The sequence below is a fragment of the Acomys russatus genome, chromosome 12 (genome assembly GCF_903995435.1).
Source record: "Acomys russatus chromosome 12, mAcoRus1.1, whole genome shotgun sequence".
NCBI lineage: Eukaryota > Metazoa > Chordata > Mammalia > Rodentia > Muridae > Acomys > Acomys russatus.
Window position 1 is genome coordinate 61,149,444 of NC_067148.1, and position 23,088 is coordinate 61,172,531.

Below are 23,088 nucleotides of genomic sequence, written 5' to 3' on the forward strand. Positions count from 1 at the left end.
TCTAGGACAGTCAAGGCTACACAGGGAAACCCTGTCTCGAAAAACCAAAAAAACAAACAGACAAAAACGGGTACCCCAAATTCCAGGTTGAAGCCTGGTATTAGTAGTACAGGTATTCAAAGAGCAGGCTTAACTCCCAGCTACTGGCGTAGGACGAATTCTCACTATCTATAGAGGACACACAAAAGATGTCAAGTACAAATTTGGAGCAGAAGCTGCTATTAAGAGAGCAGAATAAAGTGTCAACTTGGAGCATAAACTTGAAAATGTAGGTGAGACTTCCTACTATAAGCATGCAGAGTGAATAGCAAGAGCTAGAGTTCAAAGTAGGAATTTTGTTATAAGACTGGGTCCAAACTGAAAAGAACTTGGAAGGACTGAAGTCAAAAAATATGTCAATGGATCTCAATGTAGACGTCAAAGCAAAAACTAGACCATCACAAAACAGCCCTGGATCTGAGGAGGGGCAGAGGCAAGAATAAAACTGTAATATTGCAGACCAGGTAGCCACAAAGTTAAAAGGTAGAGAAAGCAATAAAAACCAGCAAGGAGACTGGGTGAATTTGCTGAACTTCACATAAGCAAGTATTCGTTTTAGGGTATGTTCTCAAGTATTTGTTATGCTGGTTCTTAAACAGTCCTTGCATAATTAAGTGGAAGTAAAAACAAATTCACTATATCCAGTACAAGGTAATGAAGACACATTTTGAGAAAGTAATGTGTTACCGTACTGCTTCAGAGAGCTTGGCACAATGAGCCTCACACTCATAAAGACATGCCTGAGCCTACAAATATTAGCTTAGGGAGGTTCTTGTGCTTTTTCTGCTTGGGCCCTTGGAGTAGGCATAGCCAGCTGAGAAAGCAAAGGCAAAGCTGTACAGATAACATCAGGTGCCACGTGGCTACATGGGTTTTCTGCTTCTAAGGGCTGAAAGGCATCGTGAAGTCAGTCTGGCAGTAGGGATGGCTGTCTGAGATCACACTCTGCACTGCATGCAGTGTACATGGCTTTCCACTGTCATCACTAGGGCCTTGGTGATGGGGGCAAACCTCTTTCTGATAGCAGTTTATTCTAAACAAAAATATTTCCAGGCAGAATCACAGGTTCTCAGTTCAAATTCTAATTATTGAAACTTCCAATCAAGTAATTTTAAGAACTAATAAACTTTAATAAATAAGAATGACTTAATTTTAGAAATATTTAATATAGTTTAAACTTTCCCCTGGCCTTTCCCTTCCTCCTAGGGCTGATTTTCCCAGAGGTTTCAAAGATAGGTCCTTATCACACCATAACATTGTGCAAAAAGGGAAACACGGGCTGGCATCCTGCACTTGTCCATTTCGCAAACAGGTTTTTGGCTTTGACTAACTTCTAACACCAAAACTTCCCAGCAAAATTTCCCAGATTCACTCCCATACCCCCCCCCCCCGACCTCATTTATTTATTTAGGTTTTTCAAGACAGGGTTTCTCTGTGTAGCCTTGGCTGTTCTGGAATTACTCTGTAGACCAGGCTGGACTCGAACTCACATTGATGCACTTGCCTCTGCCTTCTGAGTGCTGGGATAACAGGCTTGTGCCAGCAAGCCAGCTCTCTCTGTTTTGTTTGTTTTGTTTTGTTTTGTTTTTGAAACAAGGTTTCTCGATGTAGCCTTGCCTCTCCTGGACTCACTTTGTAGACCAGGCTGCCTCTGCCTCCCAAGTGCTGGGATTAAAGGTATGTGCCACCACCACCTGACCTGTCATTCTCTTTAAAAACATTTTAAATATTTTTAAAATTAATAGCCATTAATTGTAACCTATTATTTGTACAGGTGATTTTGATACCCTCACATGACCTTAAAATATAGATACTGTGTGTGATGGCATCCACCTGTAACCCCAACAGCTAAGAGGTGGAGGCAGGAGAAGCAGAGGTCCAAGGTCATACTCAGCTACACAGCAAGTTCAAGGCCAGCCTGGGCTACACAAGACCCTGTCTCAAAAACAAAACAAAGTAACAAAACACAATACAAATTCAAAGCACATTAAATTAAAATGGAAAGGGTTTTTTGTTTGTTTTGTTTTTGAGATTTCAGAGAGTTTAGGGACATAAATATATTTCTATTATATCGGAAGGTTTGGCTCAAGTAACTAACGTTTCAGATTTAAGAAAAATGAAATATACATTTATATAAGAAATTTAATGCTCCAGTCAATGGCAGAATAAATCACCATTCTATATCATATGCAGTCGTGCGTGTGGATTCCGGTACCTTTCTTTGAAGAAACTTTTTAAAAACTTCATGCACTCAAGTTCCTAGAATATCAGAATACTGACATGGTTGGTGGTGTTACTTAGAATACGCCAAAGATGAGTCTGAACTTTTTTGAAAACCACAAAGGAAACCAAGAGTCCCACATTAATACTTCGGATAACCCCACCAAAGAGGAAAATACAAAGGGGAAATTAAGAGTGTGACAAGGCAGAAGTGCCTTTAGCAGGAGTAAAGACTCTCATCTTCACCCCCAGTTCCTTCTGAACCATTCCTTTTCTACAAGGCACGTAGAAAAAGATGCAAGGAAGACCCCTTTCGTCGTAGCTTCTCCACTTCAAGGGCCCTAACCTCAGTTTCCACAGCTGTCAGCAGAGTCACAGTGCCTGTCCGGGGTCCCTAGTACTGGGATCAAATACTATGCTCTCCAATGCTAAGTGAAAGCCACCATTCCTGGGAGAATTGCCAACACAATTCAGCTTCGGTTCCCCTCCCGGCAAGGCTGGTTCGACCTACAGTCAACAGGAAGCTTCTGGGCAGGGACAGGATCCCCGCTTCGGAAAGAGGCCAGACGAGAACGTTTCTGGACCTGGACCAAGGTTTCCGCCCCGCCCCGCTGTCTCATGCGGTCGGGGTAAGATTTTACTATTAGGGACAAAGTGTGCGGAGACATAATGCTGAGAAACGAACAATCTCTCTCCAAAGAATCCCAACCCCGACCCCCCCACACACACACAGACTAGCAAAACAAAGCCCCACACACTCCTCTGTGCTCCGCTTCGCCCGTCGCGGTAGTCGGCGCACCGGCGGGCAGGCCCGCGCCGCTTCCTCCTCACGCCCCCTCAGGAGCCCGCCCGGCCCCCGCCGCCATGTTGGGCCGGCAGGCGTGACACGGCCAGGCCTCCCAGGCGCCCGCGGACCCCGCGCGCGGCTCCCGCGCCGGAAGGCGCACTAAGCAGGCAGCGGGGCGCGAGTTCCGGTGAGCGGGCGCGCGCAGGTAGCCGCAGCCCCCGCCCCCGCCCCGCGCGCGGCCGCCCCCGTCGGGAGCGGAGGGGCGGGGCCGGCGGCGAGAGGGAGAGGCCGCGGGGTGCGGGCGCCCGGGGATTGCCGCCTCCTTAAGCAACGCGTCCCGGGCCGGCCGTGCCGTCGTCGCTGCGTCTCGGCGCCCCGGGAGCAGGAGGTAGAGAAGGGCCCTGGCCCCGCGGGCGTCCGCCTTCTCCCCCGCAGCGACCCGTGCGAGTGCGGCCGGACGGCAGGTAAGCTCGCGTCGGGGGCCTCGCGGCGTGCGCGACCGACCCGGCCGGGCGGCTCTAGGCCCCGGCGCCCGCCCTCCCGCTCCCCAGCTTCCCGGGGCGCCGCCGCTCTGTCTGCCTGCCTGCCCGGCCAGGAGTCTGGAAGTTGAGGAAAAACTTCTCCCCTCCCCCGGTCCGGCGGGCGGGCGTGTCTCCCGGGCGCCCTACCTGCCCGTCCCCTGCCTCGGCTCCCGCCCGGTCCAGCCTTTCTCGACTCTGCGGGATCAGCGGTCCAGCCGGTTGCGGGACCGGGGCTGCAACCCTGCGTCCTAAAGGTCGTGGGGTCCCTCGCGAGTGAGGAGGAGCAGGAGGCAGGGGAGTGGCCCCTTGTGGTCCCAGCGGCTGGAGGTCTGTGTCGCCTGCAGCAACCGTCCGGTCTGTCCTGAGCGAGCATTGAGACGCCGGGGGCGAGTGGGTGAGCGGCTGGCTGTGTTTGGTTTGATTGAACACCGCGACGTGTTTATAAAGTTTTCTTTTGTTTGTGTTTGAGCGTGTTAGGAAATGTTACACTCAGCTGCCACTTAGAAGGTGCCATAGCCATTCGCGCCACCGGTGGGCTTCGGTTCTCTGTCCTCGTGTGTTAATGAAAAAAAAAAAAGTCTGAGTGTTTTTCTTCTTGAGAACCGCTTCTAGCTTTTGCATTGTTGGGCTTGGGGAAGAGTTGTTTTAAGAAAGTGGAAATATCGTTTCTGCTATAGGGACTGCTGTAGTGAATGGGGCACCGCGTAGTTTCGATGTGGTTATTTATTTATTTATTTTGCATAAGTGATTGAAACAGCCATAGGATGACTAATTGACAGTTATCGAATAAATGAAAAGTCTGCAGCAGAACCACAACCTTGTAGCTCCGTCGTTTTTTATGTATGTGTGTTCCACAGCTGTGTTTTCACGTGAGCGATTTCACAGGATACTGTGGTGTAGTATATCCGTGCATTATCGTGTAAAATTACTGCACCAAAAGTATTTTGACAATTGAAAGTGTATTTGAACATCCTGTTAAAATTTTAAGTTGCACACTAATGAAGCTGTTACTAAGTGTGCATATGTGACTTACGAATTTAAGGCAGTTCCTTAACAAGCACAGTGGCTGTGAACTGGAAACATTTTGAGTGGATAGATAAGGGAATGTTAAATTAAAAGCCAAAATTCTTATATGCATCGCACAAGAGAGAACACAGACCGTAGGAAAGTTACTCACTGGGAATATTTTTTCTTCTTGCCATGTCAGCATTTTGCTATATCTTATTTTTGAACACCAGCAAAACCTCTGTGAAAATTTAGATGCTAGTTGACATTTCAATGTCTTAATTTTGAAAAAACAAAAACACGATTGCCTTTGATTGAAACTTAAATACAAGACCGTTTGTATCCATGTTTCCAGGATAAAAGATAGACGAGCTCTTAAAATATGTACTTTGCCATAACCACGGTAATGTTATTATAGCTTTAATTTTGCAGCCAGTTTTTGCTGACTTCACAAACCACAAAATTGACTCCTTTCTGTTCAACTGAAAGTGAAATTATAGCCCTGATCTGTCTTCCTGGGATAGGTGTAAAATTTATCTTATGGCCAAAGGATAATATTAATATGTAGTCAAAAAATTGTATTTAGTTGAAGAAATTCTCAAAACAAAAAAAAAAATCATTGTCCCTGCAAATAAAATTCTACTTCATTGTATATATAAATAAAAGAATACAATAAAAGAAAAGCAGTGTCCCAGGACAAGTGAAATATTACTAATCCTTGTTTATTTGTAGTTAAAACTTGCATAGTTCTACGAGTAAGTAGCTTATTACGGTGGGTAATTAAATTTTTTTTAGCTCCTAGTCTAATGAGGCAGTTCAGTGTGGGCATCACTACCATTATTTAGGGGAGAAGCCTGGCAGATTTTTTTTTAAAAGAGCATTGGTAGGTTCTGCTGTGTGGAACTCAGGTTTAAGTGATAAAACTATTACTTAAAAAGAACTACCGGGAAGTGATATGCATAAAAATAAAAATAGGGAGGGAGACAGCCATGATAAGGGCCCCCACTTTTTTTGCTTGTTTTCTGAGACAGGTTTTCTCTGTGTAGCCTTGGCTGTCCTAAACTCCCTTTGTAGACCAGGCTGGCCTTGAACTCACAAAGATCCGTCAGCCTCTTGCCTTTGGAGTGCTGGGATTAAAGGCGTGTACTGCCACGCCCGGCTGGGCCCCTCTTCTGTAGCAGTAGGAAAGTTTTTAACCTTAGGGTCTTGGAGGTGTTGGTCTTAATGTAATTTATCAAGTCAGAAATTTGTATGTTTTTTTCTGTACCTGGCTTTTATTTTTTACATGAGAATATTTTTAAGAAGCCTGAATGCAATGCAGTATAGATGGTGCTTAGATTAAATTAATAATTTAATTTTTGGGATACCTTGGTTTCCTGTCACATCCTTTAATTTTTTTCCCCTCTTTATTGAACAAATTTAATCATTGGTGACTGACAGGAGACTTCCTGGACTCTTAGCTAACAAGTTTAGATTTCCTGCATAGTAATGGTTTTGTATGTAACTGCCTTGAAAATACCACACACTTCCAAATGAGATCCAGTGTCCTCTTCTGACCTGTAGGGTGTATATGCAGGCAGAACATTGTATACATAATAAATAAAAATAAATCTTTAAAAAATGTTTATTGAGTGAATGGATGTTGTTCTGTTATCAGGTACCTACCTTTTAGAAAATCAGGTACCATGACAAAATTCATGTAACAAGGCTTGACTTTAAGTTATTTTCCCCCAAAGCAGTAATGCTTTGACTAAAAATAAAAATAAAAAAATAAAAAAATTCACTGCTGGTTTTGATATTCTCATAAGATTTTTGTATAGTGATTTTTCCTTTACTTACACATTATGAAGTATATAGTGTCCAAGAAAGCAATGACAGTGGTGTGTTTTAAGAGAGGCAAAGTGGTTGTCTGATGTTGTATTCTGTGTAGTAGTGGCTTGCTGTTTTAGCTGTTGGTTTTGTTGCTTTACTCTGTTATAATAGAGCACTGAAGAAGAGATTGCATCTGTGCCAAGTTCATATGTCACAGGAACTTTGCCATGTTGTAAAGATGATGTTTGTGATTCTGGCCTTGTGTGAATATTTACAGGAAGTTTTAGTAAAGACATTGTACAGAGGGCTACATGGCTAGGTCATCTTTGATTCACATTTAAACTGATTTATATTATAAATACACGTCCTTTAGCAAGATCTAACTGCTTCTCTTTCAAGTAAATAGTCTGTTCCTATTAAAGTGTCTTGGTGTCTTACAATACCCTGCACAGCCATTTGTGTACGACTACACTAGGCTATATCTTTTCTTTTTTCTTCTTTCAGCTGCTGCAGTGCCACAATTAGCTGAGTATTGCTCAGCTGCAGCTGCTGGGTGATTATGAGCCATCCAGTTCCTGTCTAAACTTAGAGGCAGATTTAGCAAAAGGAACTATAGTAACAGTTGAGATAGGAAGAGAAGAGCTGGTGCTGCTGCCGCCAGTATCATTTGAGCAAGTGTATGCCAAGGGATCTGTGGCTGCTGCGGCACTACTACTGTCTTGGAACCAAGCGACTTGATGGCAGCATGTCTTGAACTGAGTTGAGCTTTACCATTAAGATTAGGAAACATACTCCAGGCAAGATGGAGAATCCTATGATGTACTGATGGTCTGAATTACAAGCCTCAGTGCCTCATCTCCTTGCCTACTTTGGTAACTCCTGTTGGGTTCCAAGAAGCATGTAACACATTCCATTCTAACTACTGCTACTATCTGGGGGATGGCCGAATTGCTGGTGCACATTGATTTTGGACTCTTCCCCCTCCCCCCAACAAAAAGTGGAAGACCCTCAAGAGGGGTTAGCTTATCCCATTGTCTGAGTTTTGAATGTAGAATCCCAAATTTCTTTTTTCTTGCTGTTGGTATTTGAGAAGATAAGCCTCAACAAGTACTAGCAATGTATGGTCGTGTGTATCCCACCTACTGGAGAGGAGGCTGTGATGGGAGGGTTGGGAATCCAAGGCCAGCCTAGGTCATTTAGTGTAATACCTTGTCTCAAAGGTAAAAGAAGAAAACAAAATGCAAATATAGTATCAGCTAGTATGGCAAACACCAGACTGGAAGATGCCGTGGGCAAATTTTGCTGCCTGTGAAATGATATGCAGTGTCTTATGCTGCCTTTTTACAGCTGTCTACTCTCAATGGAGGGACAATTCCTTTTACTAATCCTGGAGTCCTGGGTGGTTCAGGGTTTGACTAATTTGAGATGGAGATTATAGAGAGTTCAAACTTGCATAACCCTAAGGAGGGAAGAGATACAGAAAATTGAACATGATCAAGTCATTAGGTCACTTAACAAGAGACTGGTAAGATATTCTCTTCCTTTGTGTCTGTCCCACAAAGCGCATATGACAAGGCACATTTCTTAGAAAATTGTAGTTATTTTTCTTTGTGGCTGTTATGGTTGACATAGTGTTCAGTGGCAAAGGGCTGTTTATACTGTTTTATACAATAAAGAATTTTTTAATAAGACCTTAACGTTTGTTTGTTTATATGTTTATTTATTATTTATTGAGAGAGAGAGTGAGTGTGTGTGTGTGTGTGTGTGAGAGAGAGGGGGGGGGGAGGGAGGGAGGGAGGGGACAGCCTTCAGGAGTCCATTCTCTCCTTTCACCATGTGGGCTCTGGGATTGAATTCATTGATCTCCAATCAGCCATGTCAGGAGCCCAAGAAGAAATCCTTGAGTTGTATCAAAGATGTGGTTTGGGATATGACTGCAGCTATGGGCTTTTGTCCATAACATTTTATGTGTTATGTAAAATAAACAATTTATGTGTATTTGTACAAAAATTAGGTAAATTAGCACAGTGGGTTTTTTTTTTTAATAGATTAGAATTAAATGTCAGGTTTTTTGCGCTAAAAGTTTTGTTCTAGGTTTTATAAAATAATTTAAAAGTCTTGCAAATGTGAATTTTAAAGCTTAAATAAAGTTTTTCATTATAAACTAAAAACTATAGTTGAAGTTAAACTAGTCCTTAGAAAAGTTTATTTTAAAGAAGTATTTTTTACAGTTTAGATGTTTTGGTTGTGAGCCTAGCCTTTAGTGGCAGAACAATCGATCCAGCTCTTTTTTCTTTTTTAAACAGTTCTAATGAATATAGAAAGTCTTAAGTTATAAAAAGAATACTGAAATATATTTGGTAATTTATTATGCTAAAATTGACAATATTATAATTTAGGTTTGTTTCTCCCTAGGATGAAAGGAAAGCGATGCATTCATTTCCTGTGGTGTATGTAAAGGAATGTATAGTTCTTGGGACACGTCTGTGGAGTGTTTTGGGGGGTGGGGTGCAGGAAGTAAAGTACTGACCACTGAAATTTCAAGATTGTCGGGTTTTCAGCCTATGTTTCTAACAGTGTATAGAGAGTCTTAGGGTTACTTCAGCACTCTTTCTCTCTCTCAGATAATTTTCAGTTTCTTAGCATTCAGGGGCAGTTAGAGTGAGGTGGAGTTGATGACTTACATATATAAGTTAATATTTAGAATTGTTCCAAGGCAGATTTATTGAAGACTAACCTTTGTTCTCATGTGATTAGTCTTTTATAGATAAGGATACCTTAACATAATGGCAGTTGGGCATTTGGAAGGGAGCAGAGAAGGAAATGTGGCAATCTGAGGAAAGAACTAAAAAATGACGAACTTTTGTAATACATTTTAAAAATTAATGTACCTGATTCCACTTGTGACAGTGATCAGTTCCATAGTTTTGTCAGTTTAGTAAACTTCTTAGGTAAGAGGATGTTGAACCAAATGGTTCCTAAATAACATTTTAGCATTGTATAAATGTGTAAAGTGTTTTGCTACCATTAACGTTTGTGATTTTTGACAAAATTTTATAAAAATGTCTGAAATTTACAATAAAATTAAGCATCAGGTACATAGAAATGTTTTTTAAAATACAATAAAAATGTGAGCTAAGATTTTGCAATGAATTTTCTTAAGCATATACAATGTTCTGTTCATTAAATGTACTCTTACCCTGTGGTATGACAAAATTATGCTAATTTTTTATTACAAGAATGCTGCACCCTTACTGCTGCTTTCTAGGGATTCACACTTGATAGAATTGGCTATGATTATGTGACTGTTGTACATTTTATACATTGGTAGATGTTTTTAGTGTGATAATCCATTATAGTGTTTTTGGATTTTGATGATGTTAAGTGGGTGATAACTTCTGAACTTTTTAATATGTCTCTTTATACCAGATAGATTTAGCCTCGAGTAAACTGATTGAACTCTTTAGCCGGGAAGCCTGCATTTAATGTTTTCTATTTATTACAGATATTTCTAACTAGGATGTTCAGCCTCCATAGCACTTCCATAGACAGAGTTAAATACAAAGCTTTTTAAAGCTTCATATTTATGTTAATAGTATTAGGAAATGGATTTCTTAACTGTCCTTTGAAGCAGTTAGCTCTGATCCCGGTTGTCAGATAGTCATGGCTGTTTAAATGAGGACTTTGCTACATTATAACAGGAAAATAGCTACTGTCATTAAAATTCAGATTTAATTTTTTAAAAGATTTTGGCTATTATGTATATGTGAATTCCTGATGGGAAGAAGCATGCCCACCACAGCATGTATCTGGAGGTCAGGGGGCACCTTGTGGAGTGGGTTCTCTCTTCCGCCTTTACAGGAATTTCTGGCATTAAACTCAGGTCGCCAGGTTTACTTTGCAAGAATCTTTACCCACTGAACAATCTTACTGGCCCAAATTTAGTGGGTGGTGGTGGTGGTTGTTTTTCCCTTGCTTGCTTGCTTGCTTGTTTAATTGACAAAAATGTAAACTGCCTGTTAAGGGTATTTTTTTCTTAAACATAGAGTTAATATTTGAAACCTGAGCATGGATATTAGAAGTTTTGAAGGTCTGCAGAATAGATTTTCTAGGAAAAAGACTAAAATTGCCAGCTAATTCTGTTACCAGTTTGTCAGTTTTTTTGAAAATGGCTGGTTTCCCCAGAATATCTTTTCCTATTGTAATGTAGCCTATCTGGGTAGATGTCTATGTAGTCCATTAAAATGATCCTATAAAGGCTAGGTGTGATGACCCGTGCCTTTAATCCTAGCACTTGGGAGGCAGATGCCAGTGGATCTCTCTTGAGTTCCAGGCCAGCCTACTCTATAGGAGTCCAGGATAGCCAAGGCTAGCTACACAGAGAAACCTGTCTTGAAGAACCTCCTCCCATGCCCACCCCCCCAAAAAGAAGTTTTGTTAATCTCTCCCACTTGCTCAGTAAACTTTTTAATACTTGCCTCCTACCGAACCCTACAGGACAGAGTGGAGCTTCAAAACATAAGACGGGATTGGGGAAAAGATGACTGACATCATACAGAGTTTATAACTTTCCTCTTTATTTTGTTCTTTTCCATTTCCTATCCATTCAGTGTCCATGTGTCTTGGACATTGAGTGATTAAAAAAGCCTATTCTGTGACAGGTTTGTTGGGTTACTAATACTTACCAGGTATTGTCATATTTAATACATTTTAATATGTTTCCACAGCATGAGGACATAGGTATTCCTTACAGCTGGAACAGCCGAGGAAGTGTGACTTCCTAGAGAAGCACACTTGTGATTTAGCATAACTGGGATTGAATCAAAACCTTTATTCCTTGGGAATAAGAAACAGTGGTAGAAAAAGAGGGCCTTACCCTTCCTTCTATGTTGAATCATACATTTGAATTGGGAGCAAAAAGAAATTTTCATTTATACATGTTTGTTGTTTGTTAGTACTCACTGTTTCATAGTGTAACCAACCAAAATGGCCTTGAACTAGCTTTGGTAGCCCACGCTGGCCTCAGAGTCACATTCTTCTGCCCTTTGCTTACTGCTTCCTAGTAGTGGAATTAGAAACATCTCCCACCATTCTTGATTTTTACCCTTTCATATTTATTTATTTATTCATTCATTTTTTTTATTTTTATTTTATTTATTTTGGTTTTTCGAGACAGGGTTTCTCTGTGTAGCCTTGACTGTCCTGGACTCACTTTGTAGACCAGGCTGGCCTCGAACTCACAGCGATCTGCCTGCCTCTGCCTCCCGAGTGCTGGGATTAAAGGCGTGCGCCACCACGCCTGGCTCATTTATTTATTTTTAAAGATTTATTTATTGTGTATACAACATCTTGCCTGAATGTGGGCACCAGACCTCATTGTAGATGGCTGTGAGCCACCATGTGGTTGCTGGGAATTGAACTCAGTTCCTTTGGAAGAGCAGCCAGTGCTCTTAACTTATGAGCCATCTCTCCAGCCCATATTTATTTTATGTATGTATTTATTTATTTTTAAGTTTTATCAAGACAGGGTTTCTTTGTGTTATCTTGGCTGTCCTGGACTCACTTTGTAGACCAGGCTGGCCTCGAACTTCCAGCGATCCGCCTGCCTCTGCTCTCCCAGTGCTGGGTTTAAAGGCGTGCGCCACCATGCCCTGCTGACATAACAAACTTATATATGTACACATAGAACTTGAACTCTGAAATATTGTGTTGATGTCTAAGTTGTATTATGAATTAAATGATTTAGTAGAAACAAATTATACATGCCTCATCTTTGCCATATTTTAGATCATGCTGCACAAAGAGGTGCTTTCTAGTTTGCCCAGTTTTTGGATGGTGATTTCCTATTGTTAGAGATTTACCAAGTAGTTAAGCTACATTTGGAGGAAACAATGGGGTTCTTCATACTGGTTCATCATTTTAATTCTTACTGTCTTCCACATGGTTTGTCCCTGTAAAGCCCACTGCTCTACAAACTCTTCACTGTCTGGAAAAAAGTTTTCAGCTAAACCTCTAAATGGAATTTTTGCTACTTTGGCCACATATTAAATCTCATTTTGGTAGTTTGCTTCACTACCTTAGAAGTCTTCTTTGGCTCCTTTTATGCTTTGAATTATAAGCTGAGACTGTACTGTTTTCCCTCCCTCATAAGCTAGAACATTGTTTTCTAATGGGAGCACCAGCTAGACTTTGTAACATTATTATGCCACAGAGGACATATGCAGAACAAGTCCTTTATAGATAAATTCAGCAATTTATCATTGTCCATGCTTAATAAGTTTTCACATGAAAACTGACAGGTTATTGTGCCAGCTCTAGCCTAGAATGTAAGCTGCCTGGGATTTTTGTTTTAACTCAAAGTTTTCCAATGACTCTACAACTTGTGAAGTGTTTTTGAGTGTAGGATGTGCAGCTGGCAGTGTCTACTTATCACAGCTCTATCAACAAACACCTCACTAAACTCATGCAGCAGCCACAGACTCTTGTTTATACTTGTTTTGTTTGTTTGTTTGTTTGTTTTGGTATGGCAGACCTAATGTAAATCAGTGACATTAATTTTTTTCAAGTAAACTTAAATAAGCATTTAGCTTGACTGATGTTTCAATTGGCAGGGAGATGTAAATGTTAGAGAGTAGGACTTAATTATTCCTGAGCAAAGTTACCCGTTTTTCAGTGAGAGCATTTTGTTTATGTCTAGTAATCATGCTTCTTTTTGGAGTGTGTTTGTTTTTGGTTTTTGAGACAGGGTTTCTCTGTGTAGCCTTGGCTATCCAGGACTCTTTAGTAAACCAGGCTGGCCTTGAACTCACAGAGATCCACTTGCCTCTGACTCCCTGAGTTCTGGGATTACAGGCATATGCCACTATACCTGGCTGTGATCACACTTCTTAAAAACTGTAGCATAATCAGTTCCTGTTTTATTACATTAATGTAAACAAGTCATATGGACTTACCCGATGATTACAGGAGAGCTGGCGAAAATAGTCCCCCTATCCTAGTGTCTCATAACAACTTCACACATAGCAGGAGAAAGTGAAATTTTGGTGGACACATAGTTATCTCAGCCACAGAAATGGCTCAATGATCAAACAAGTTGGATATTGTCAGATCTCAAAGAAACCCAGGACAGTTTCACACAGTAACTGTGGCTCCTCCCACCATTTCTCACCCAGCTCCCTACCCTAAATCTTTGCCTTCCTTCCCCCAGCTTCAGATTCCTCAGCCATTTTGGTTATGTACCTTCTTGGTCTCCTGGCTCCTTCTTGGCCACTTGGTCCATGGCTTCCCTCTTGGTCTACTTGCCACCCACCTTCTCTTCCTCTCTGGCTCCTGTCTGTCATTTTCTGCCTCTCATGGCCCAGTTCAGTCAGATGACTGTAGTTAGTCTGGTTTTTAATATTTCTATAGAAGCAAGCTAGTTATAATGTAAGACTTCTATATCTGAGCATTTTCTGAACGTGTTTCCTAAGCTAGAGCATCTGTTAAATTTAATTTGGCATTTGATCTTTGAACCTAATTTAGGACCACTAAGAAGGAAAAATAATAGTAATCTGCAGATTCTAGAAGGAATCTTTGGTGGTAAGGGCTGTGTCATCTTGGTTTTATGTTAAGAGCACTAGGGAAAGCAGATTTGGATTTTAAGATGCCCCTTGACTTTTGGAAACATTAAAATCCAGTTAAGTATTTCGGTTAAGATTCTAACGGGCAGCATGTCACCTAAAGGAATGAATGAAAAGCCTTAGGGTACCCCATCTTTTTTCATTAGAGTATCTACATATTTAATTTGTTTATATTTAAATGTTATCTTATACACGTATATATATGTGTGTGTATGTGCCATTGTTTGAGTACACACACCTGCACCTTTGGACATCAGAGGAGGACATCAGACCCTCTGGAATTGGAGTGACAGCTTTGAACCATGTGCTAGCCACTCGTGCAAGAGCAGCAAGTGCTTTGGGCCGCTGAACCATCTCTCCAACCTCACCCAACTTTTTATAGGAAAAACTTAACAGAACTTTCTGGTTACGGTGGTAAAAGAATTCAGACTAAACTTGGGGATATATGTATATTCACACTGTCCTACTACAAAGAGTTTAAATATAAACAGTTTAAATAGCAATGTCAATGAATTTGATGGGGATAGCAGGTTGGTGGGTTTTGTGGTAGAGTCGCTTACCTGCTTCGTTGTCTCCTTATCATCTCACCTTCTCAGAAAACCCTTACTCCTACTTTAGCTAGGTGGTTTTTGTTGTTGTTCTATTGATAGAAGAGGAGGTTTTGAACCTATTATCAGAGAACAAATGTGATTTTAGAATAACTTAGGAACACGGAATAATACTGATAGATAACTGTTTCAACTTTTTATCTTTTAACTTCTGTAAGAAGTTATTCTTTGTTAGAAAAGCTAGAACAAAGTAGATAATAGAAGAGCATATCAGAAGGGAACCTAAGCCAGAGTGACTTCTGTGGAGCCTGAGGATGGAGTTTTGGTTTATTTATCTATGTAGATGCTGGGTATGATGTAGCAGGCCTTTAATCCTAGCACCGAGAAGTAGAGGCAGTCAGATCTGAGTTTGGTGTCATTCTGGTATATGTAGAGTGTTTCAGGCCTGAAAGGGATATTTTAAAGCCAAACCAGACCAAAACAAAAAGGATCTTATGTAGAGATGTGGTTTGAAATATTTCTTGACATTAGAGTCAATGGTATATGCTTGCTCATCAAAAGTGACCACTGTGTACGTTTATAAGTTCATTAAGGCAATGAAAAAAAGAATTGCCAGACATCATATTAGTGGGATTTTATGAAATGGGATAGCTATGCAGTATATTTTATAACATGTAATATGTGGTGTAATGCTTAATAAAAATGAAAAAAAAAAAGAATACTTAAAAGTGAAAAAGAGGTATCTAGCTTTAAATGGTATCTGGTCTTTAGTTACAGATGAATTCCATCTCTAAGGTTCTGAAAGACACTTTTTAAATATTCCCAGGGCATCACCAGGAATAGAGAAATCATGGAAACAAGACACAAAAAAGTTAAGCAAGACCTTAAAAGTGAAATTTAATAAATATAGGCACTAAAAATTACCTTTAGTTCTTGACAGTATTCTAGACTGTTTATTAAATAGATGTTTGTTATGCTTTATAGACAGTTGGATGATTGATTATAAAGTAGCTTTATATAGCTGTCAGCTGTGCTGTATACAGTTGTGTCTGGGGTTGAGTATATACCCTCCCTTGGGCTGTGAATGGCCATTCCAGTGGCTTTAAGATTCAGCAATTCCAGCTGGGCAACACAAAACAGCTGGGTGGTAGTAGTACACACCTTTAATCCCAGCACTTGGGAAGCAGAGGCAGGAGGATTTCGGTGCTTGAGGCCAGACTGGTCTACAAAGTGAATCCAGGACAGCCAGGGATACACAAGAGAAACCCTGCTTTGAAAACAAAACAAAGATTCAGTAATTCTTTTTCTACCTAAAAAAACTGTTTTTACAGTTTATAGAGGGGAGCACACGTACCACAGTATGCTTGTGGAGGTCAGAAGACTTGGAAGTTGATTCTTTATTTTCTACTATGCGGTTCTCAGTAATTAAATCCAGTTGGTCAGCCTTGGCAGCTAGCACCTTTATTACTGAACCATCTTGCTAGTCTCCTGCCTCTTTTTTTTTTTTTTTTTTTTTTTTAATGTGCATTGGTGTTTGCCTGCATGTATGTCTGTGTGAGGGTGTCAGGGTGTCAGATCTTGGAGTTACAGACATCTGTGAGCTGCCATGTGGGTGCTGGGAATTGAACCCAGGTCCTCTGGAAGAATTTCTTTCTTGACTTTTTAAAAATAAATTACTTCCTCCCTCTCCCCTTCTTGTGTGTGTGTGTGTGTGTGTGTGTGTGTTTTCTCATGTTCACATACACCCAGGTAAATACCTGCCACACCATGTGTGTGGTAATGAGAGGACAACTTTTTGGAGTTCGTTTTTCCTTCTTCCACATGGACACATGTATCCCAGGGAGCCAGATAAACTTAGTCCTTAGGTTTGGTGCCAAGTGCCTTTACCTGCTTAAGCCATTTCATCAGGTTTGTTATGCTGATTTTCAGATTTAATCCGTATGTTTGCAGATAATTAGTTAAAACAACAGTATTGTGCCAGGCATGGTGGTACACGCCTTTAATCCCAGCACTTGGGAGGCAAAGTCAAGTGCATCGCTGTGAGTTCAAGGCCAGCCTGGTCTCCAAAGCAAGTCCAGGACAGCCAAGGCTACACAGAGAAACCCTGTCTCAAAAAAACAAACAAAAAAACAAAAACAAAAACAAAAACAAAACCCCAACAACACTAAGATTTTTCCCAGCTGGGTGTGGTGGCACGCACCTTTAATCCCAGCATTTAGGAGGCAGGAGGAGGTGGAGCTCTGGGTTTGAGGCCAGCCTAGTCTACAAAACCAGTCCAAGACAGCCAGGGCTACACAAAGAAACTCTGTCTTGAAAAACAAACAAAAAGCCAAAAAACACCAAAAAAAAAAAAAAAACAAAACAAACAAAAAAAACCAAAGTACACAATCCAGTGCTTCTTAGTGTAGCCATAATGATATTGTGCTTCCTTCCTAATATTGGCCGTTCTATCTCCCAGCCTATAGGCTGCCGCTTTCTATAAGTTTTGATTCCATCAGTGGTTTATGAACCCAGTAAAGCACGTGTTAGCCAGTGTGACCATTCCATTGATCCCCATAATTCAATAGGTGCCTCTTTTGGGGGTGGTGAGCAGTTTAGAGATGGGGATTATAGGCAACTGAACTATTTCCTCAGTGTGGGAAGGCACAGACCTCTTTGCTATCACATCCTAGTCACCAAGGAATTCAGATTGGTGCCAGTTCCACTGTTGTGGCTAAGCTACAAAGGACTCTGCCTTTGAAGGCATCCAATCCATTTTTGTAAGGGGTACCCTTATGACCGTAGGATGGTTGGCAAGGACTGAGTATAAGGTTCTTCATGCCTTTTAAAATGTCCAGATTTGTTTTTGAAAGTGAGAATATTTATTTTCATACTATTTATTATCTGTATATGAAAGTGTTTGTATATAGAAGCCAACAGACAAATATTGGTAGACTCCTTTTTGCTTTATGAAGAATCCCCAGTTGCCAATTCATCAATAAATATGATATCCCTAAATAGGGTATCATCTGGTTAAATATTGGTTAGGCTTGTATGCACAGAGATGGGCTTAGTGGAAGGCACAAAAGCTGCTCTTTGTTCCTGTACGCTATGGAAATTAGCTGCCTTTCTAGTAACCTTGTAGAGAGTTTTTATAATAATCTATAAATATGGTATGTGATTTCTCTAGTGTTCAAACATACCACTTAGGAGCTGTTTCTCAGTTTTGTCAGTGGGTGGTGGGATTACAAGTGTGTGCCACCACCAGCTTGTTTACTGTAACTCTAGAATTTAGAAAACAACTAATTTATAGAGTTCCACATGTCTCTGCTGGGATTAAAGGTATGGGCTATTACCTCCCTACTCAAAGATTTTAGCTGTAAATCTCTCCAACTCTTAGAGATTTAGAATACAAGTTTGATCTGTAGTAACCTTTTGCAGGATATTTGATTCCATTATGAACCCCAAGATTGTGAACTATAAAACCCTGGTTTTTGTTTGGTGTGTTTGATCTCTAACACACACCTTTAATCCAAGAACTTTCTGTGCCTCCCGAGTGCTGGGATTAAAGGAGTGAGCCACCACACCGGGGTCCAAAAAAAACATTCTAAACATAGCAACCAGGCATTTAGCAAATGAGCCTTCATGGAACGTTTCATATTTAAACCATGTCTTAGTTTTGTTTCCTATTGCACGTATAAGATACTCTGACAAACAATTGGGGGTGAAAGGGTTTATTTTAGCTCAAAGTTCCAGATTATAGTCCACATCATAGAAGTGTGAAATCAGGATGGCAGAATTTGAAGCAGCTGGCCACTCAGTAGTCAGGAGCAGATGGTAGGTATGTATGTATTTCAGCTTTTGCCACTCTTAACTCTCTACTCTTAAGCAGTTTAGGATTCCCTACTGTGCTGCATAGTTTTATGTCAACTTGACATAAAAGTCCTGAGGGGAGGGAGCTGCAATTAACAAAATGTTTCCATAAGATTGGCAGTACACAAGCCTGTAGGACATTTTTTTAAATTAGTGACTGATGGGGGAAGGCCCACCCCATTATGGGTTGGTGATCCTGGGTTCTATAGGAAAGCAGGATGAGGCCGGGCGTGGTGGCTTACTCCTTTAATCCCAGCACTCGGGAGGCAGAGGCAGGTGGATCAATGTGAGTTCAAGGCCAGCCTGGTCTACAAAGCAAGTCCAGGACAGCCAAGGCTACTCAGAGAAACCCTGTCTCGAAAAACCAAAAAAAGACAGAAAGAAACAAAGAAGAGGGCTGGAGAGATGGCTCAGAGGTTAAGAGCACTGTCTGTTTTTCCAAAGGTCCTGAGTTCAATTCCCAGCAACCACATGGTGGTTCACAACCATCTATAGTGAGATCTGGTGCCCTCTTCTGGCATGCAGGCACACATGCTGTATAAATAGTAAATAAATCTTTAAAAAAAAAAAAAAAGAAAGAAAGAAGAAAGCAGGCTGAGCAAGCCAGTAAGCGGCACCCTCCATGGCCTCTGCATCAGCTCCTGACCTCCCGAGTTCCTGCTCTGTGTGAGTTCCTGTCCTCATTTCCTTCAGTGATGAACAGTGAAATGAAGTGATGAGTTTTATCACAACAATAGAAAGACACCTAGCTACTATGAACCCTGACCACTCACATGGACAAGTCTTCCCACTTCTATTAAGACAATCTTCCCACCCCCAACTTGCTCTAAACACTCTTTCATGGAGATTCACTTCCAGGTGATTCTAGGTTGGGTCACAGTTATGATTAAAACTATCATAGATCATACCAACATCAATAGGTTTTGATATTTTTAGATGATCTGAGGCTTTGCTCATTAACGTGTTGCAGGATATTTGATCCTGTTGTGATCCCTGAGATTATGAACTGTAAAAACCTGTCTTTTGTTTGGTGCAGTTGAGCCCTAACACACACCTTTAATCCAAGAGTTTTCTGTATACAGGATTTAATAAAGTTAACCCTAGGTCAAGAGGTAGAGTGAGAAACCAGCTGACAGGGATTAAAGAGTAGGAGGGACTTAGAGTAGAATGGTATTTAAAGCAGTGTGTGGAAGTAGAAGGAGCTCTTGGGCTCTTGAACTTTTGAGCTCTTCAGCTTTTTGGGCTTTGAGCTAGCAAGCCTTTAGCCTTGGGTTTTGTTTGTTTGTTTTTGTTTTGTTTTGGCCTTTTCTTCTTGGGCTATCAGATGAGCTATTGAGCTTTTTGGGCCTTTTCATCTGGACATGAGCCAAGTAGGAAGATCAGCTGGGTGCTTTTGCCTCTCTGAGCTAACAGGTTTTTACCACAGCATCTGGCTCCTGGGTCTTTATTGGTAAAAATAGAACTATTAGAATTTTCTTTTAAAATAAACAACATTAACAAGTAATGTTCTTTTTCAACAAATTGCTGGAAAATCATTGCTTGCCTATGCTATTTATGAACTTTTAGGAGGAAACAAACCTATTTAAAAAGCAAAATTAGAATTTACTGTACCTTTTTAACTTGTAGGTATCTATAGAATTAGAGTAGCAATGATTTTGAATCAATTATCAAAAGCTAATATTGAATGGTAAACATTTATTGAACGCCTAATGTGTACAAACCCCATTTTTTAAGTATTTAGTTTATTGATAACAGGACAGAACTTTTTGGGTTTTTGAGACAGTGTGTTGACATAATGTTCCTGCAGAGGCCGAGGCCCTGGCCTTGTGTAACACTTTCATCTCTGGGGTGGCTAGCAGTGATCAAAGCCACCCCCAGCAGTGGAAAGAGCCCAGAGCCGCAGCTGCCCACTGGCCCCCCTCCCCAAGAGTTATGTCTAACCTTTGAGCAATAGGCCACTAAATTTCTAGTGGCTCACTGCCATTCAGTTCTCCTTCCCACCTCAGGGCAGTCAGGCCCTCCTTAGTACCCTGGGGCTGTGGAGATGGAAGACAAAATGGCCACTCCTGTCTGCACCCCAGCAGGGGCTGTCCATAGTGACTACACCTTTCTTGCCTCAGATATTATACCTACTGCCACCTCCACAGGAGTTATCCATGATGATGACCTTTCCTGATTCAACCTACTGCGTTCACAGTGGATTCTGTACATTTTGGGCACTTTGTAAACTTTAAAACCCCTCAAGGCAGAAAAGTGGCCAGACCTCTGCCTGAGAAAGCACCAGCAGCCCAGCTCCTCCTCCCAGACCTCTGTAACTGCCATCTCCAGCCCAGCCCCTCAGTAGGACTCATCCCAGATTATGCTAATTTGGGATGAAAGTCTGAACAAAACCTCACCCATCCCAGAGCAAAAAAGCTAACCAACCCTGAGCTTCCCACTAAAACCCACCAATCTCTGAGTTTCCCCCAGCTCAGGATTTAAAATTCCACCAATCTACACTCTGGAAATCCCCACCCCAGAAAGCTCCACCTCCTAATAAACCCTATATAAAGGTTGTATCTGCCCAGTTACCTGCTTCCTTCTCCCAGGAGCAGAGACAGCCACTCCTAGATTTACTGCCTGCCATGACCCCAGAGAGCTGCAGCATCTCTGTTGAGGAGGCCTCCTCTCAGAGCTTGAGCTTCCTGGGCTCCTGAGCCTCAGGATACCCTTGGAACACCGCCCACCTCAGAGTTGTGGACGCTCTTCCACCCAAGTGCCAGAAGGCAGGCCACCCACCCACAGCAAGTGTTAAATAGGTAAAGCAACTGGAATTCATATGACTGAGGTTTCACAGTAGAGCAGATTATATAGAAAACAGATAAACAGCTTCATAGAGGAAAAGAGTCTTTAACTTCATCTCATATGATGAACCATTTCCATTCCTAGCTGTTTCTGAGGGTGGGGAGAATAATAACCAAAAGATTTGCTGGAATACTTATAGCCCAAAACTGGAATAAATAACACATTAAGCAATAAAATGCCAAAAAATTAATGAGCTAATTATATCTATGGATCTATCTCAGATACACAGTATTTAATTTTCAAGATATCCCTAACCTTGATTTTGTGATTCCCTCTATGAGAAATTTTAGAAGAGCTGAATCTTTAATTAGAAGCAACTGCGTAGTGGTTACGTAGGGCTGTGGTTGGGGATGTCTGAGGAAGGGATGATCAAAACATTGTGTGTTTGTATGTTGTGATTACAGTGTTGGTTGTGAAGTTTTACACATTTGCCAAAACACAATTGAACTCATGCAAATGTATGCATTTAAATTATACCTCAGTAACTTTGGTGGGGGGGAGACGAAGACATTTTATGTAAAAACTGTGATAGTATCTGAGACAAAGGGTTTCAATAATTTCCATTTATAAATACATTCATACTTTACGAGAACCTTAAGATTGCTGTAACAGCCACTTCCTTTGCATTGCTTCCTTTCCTTAACATTCAGGGCCTCACTTAAACTATTCTTCTACCTCCTTCCACTGGAAGTCCTGCCTGGCTACAGGAGGTGCCAACTTCAGGCTCCATGTCCCCCACCACTAGGAATCTCAGCCAGAGTCACCCCATAGACTCCTGGGGCCTTGCCTGTCCTAGAGATGCTCCCCCACCAATTTCTGTTCTCTCTCCTGGTCCTCTCCTCCCTTTCCCCCATCCCTGACTCTCCCACACCTGATCCCCATTGCTGTTAACCCTCCCCCCTTACACAGCTCCCTCCATCCATCCACTTCTGACATCTGTTTTATTTTCTCTTCTGAGTGAGATTCAGCCTCTTCCCTTGGGCCCTCCTTGACTTCTTTGTGTCTTTGGATTGTAGCATGGTTATCCTGTGTTTTGTGGCTAATATCTACTTATAAGTGAGTACATGCCATGCATGTCTTTCTGGGTCTGGGTTACCTCACTTCCTACTTTTTTTTTTTTTTTTTAAGATTTATTTATTTACTACAGTGCTCTACCTACATGTGTCCCTGCACACCAGAAGAGGGCAGCGCATTTCACTGTAGATGGTTGTGAGCCATCACCATGTGGTTGCTGGGAATTGAGCTCAGGACCTCTGGAAGAGCAGACAGTGCTCTTAACAGCTGAGCCATCTCTCCAGCCCCACACTTCCTCCTTTCTAAATGTCAATATTTTCCTTTGGCATAATCTGCCTTAATAACAAATAATCCTACATCAAAATGTAAATCCCTATCATCAACTCTAAATTAAAGTTCAGTCTGATAGTGCATAATAAAAAATAAAATAAAAAACAAAAAAGTATTCTGATATTTTGTACCTTTCTCTATCATTTTTCAGATTTCGCAGTATTGTTTCTTATACTTAGTGTGGGACCAATTTTTTAAAATAGGGAAACCATCTCTTCTTGTGATCTAATTTATGTTAACACATCCCTAAGTCAGTAGAGTTTGGAACTCAAAACAATCTGGTCTTGTATAATTTTGTATTTCTTGTGTGTGTACATGTGTGGTGTGGTATACATGTAAAGATCAGAGTACAACTGTCAAGGGTCTGTTCTCTACAACAAACAAAAGGAAAAAGGTTCAGTTATTTGCCTGGAGAAATGCCTCAATGATTAAGAACACTGGCTGCTCTTCCTGAGGACCTGGGTTTGATTCCCAGCACCAACATGGCAGCTCATGAT

General features: G+C 41.2%; 1 protein-coding gene across 3 annotated transcripts in view; it reads left to right on the forward strand.

Annotated features, from left to right (window-relative positions):
- The first annotated feature begins 3,122 nt into the window (after positions 1-3,122).
- The window catches only part of Yes1 (YES proto-oncogene 1, Src family tyrosine kinase), a 49,944-nt gene continuing 29,978 nt past the window's right edge, over positions 3,123-23,088 (forward strand). For 2 of the 3 annotated variants that reach the window (XM_051154505.1, XM_051154507.1), the window contains exon 1: positions 3,327-3,510. The gene's annotated coding sequence lies outside the window, so the exon portion shown is untranslated. Of the gene's footprint in view, positions 3,234-3,326; positions 3,511-23,088 lie in introns of those variants that run through there. The other variant, XM_051154506.1, reaches the window with a different exon arrangement.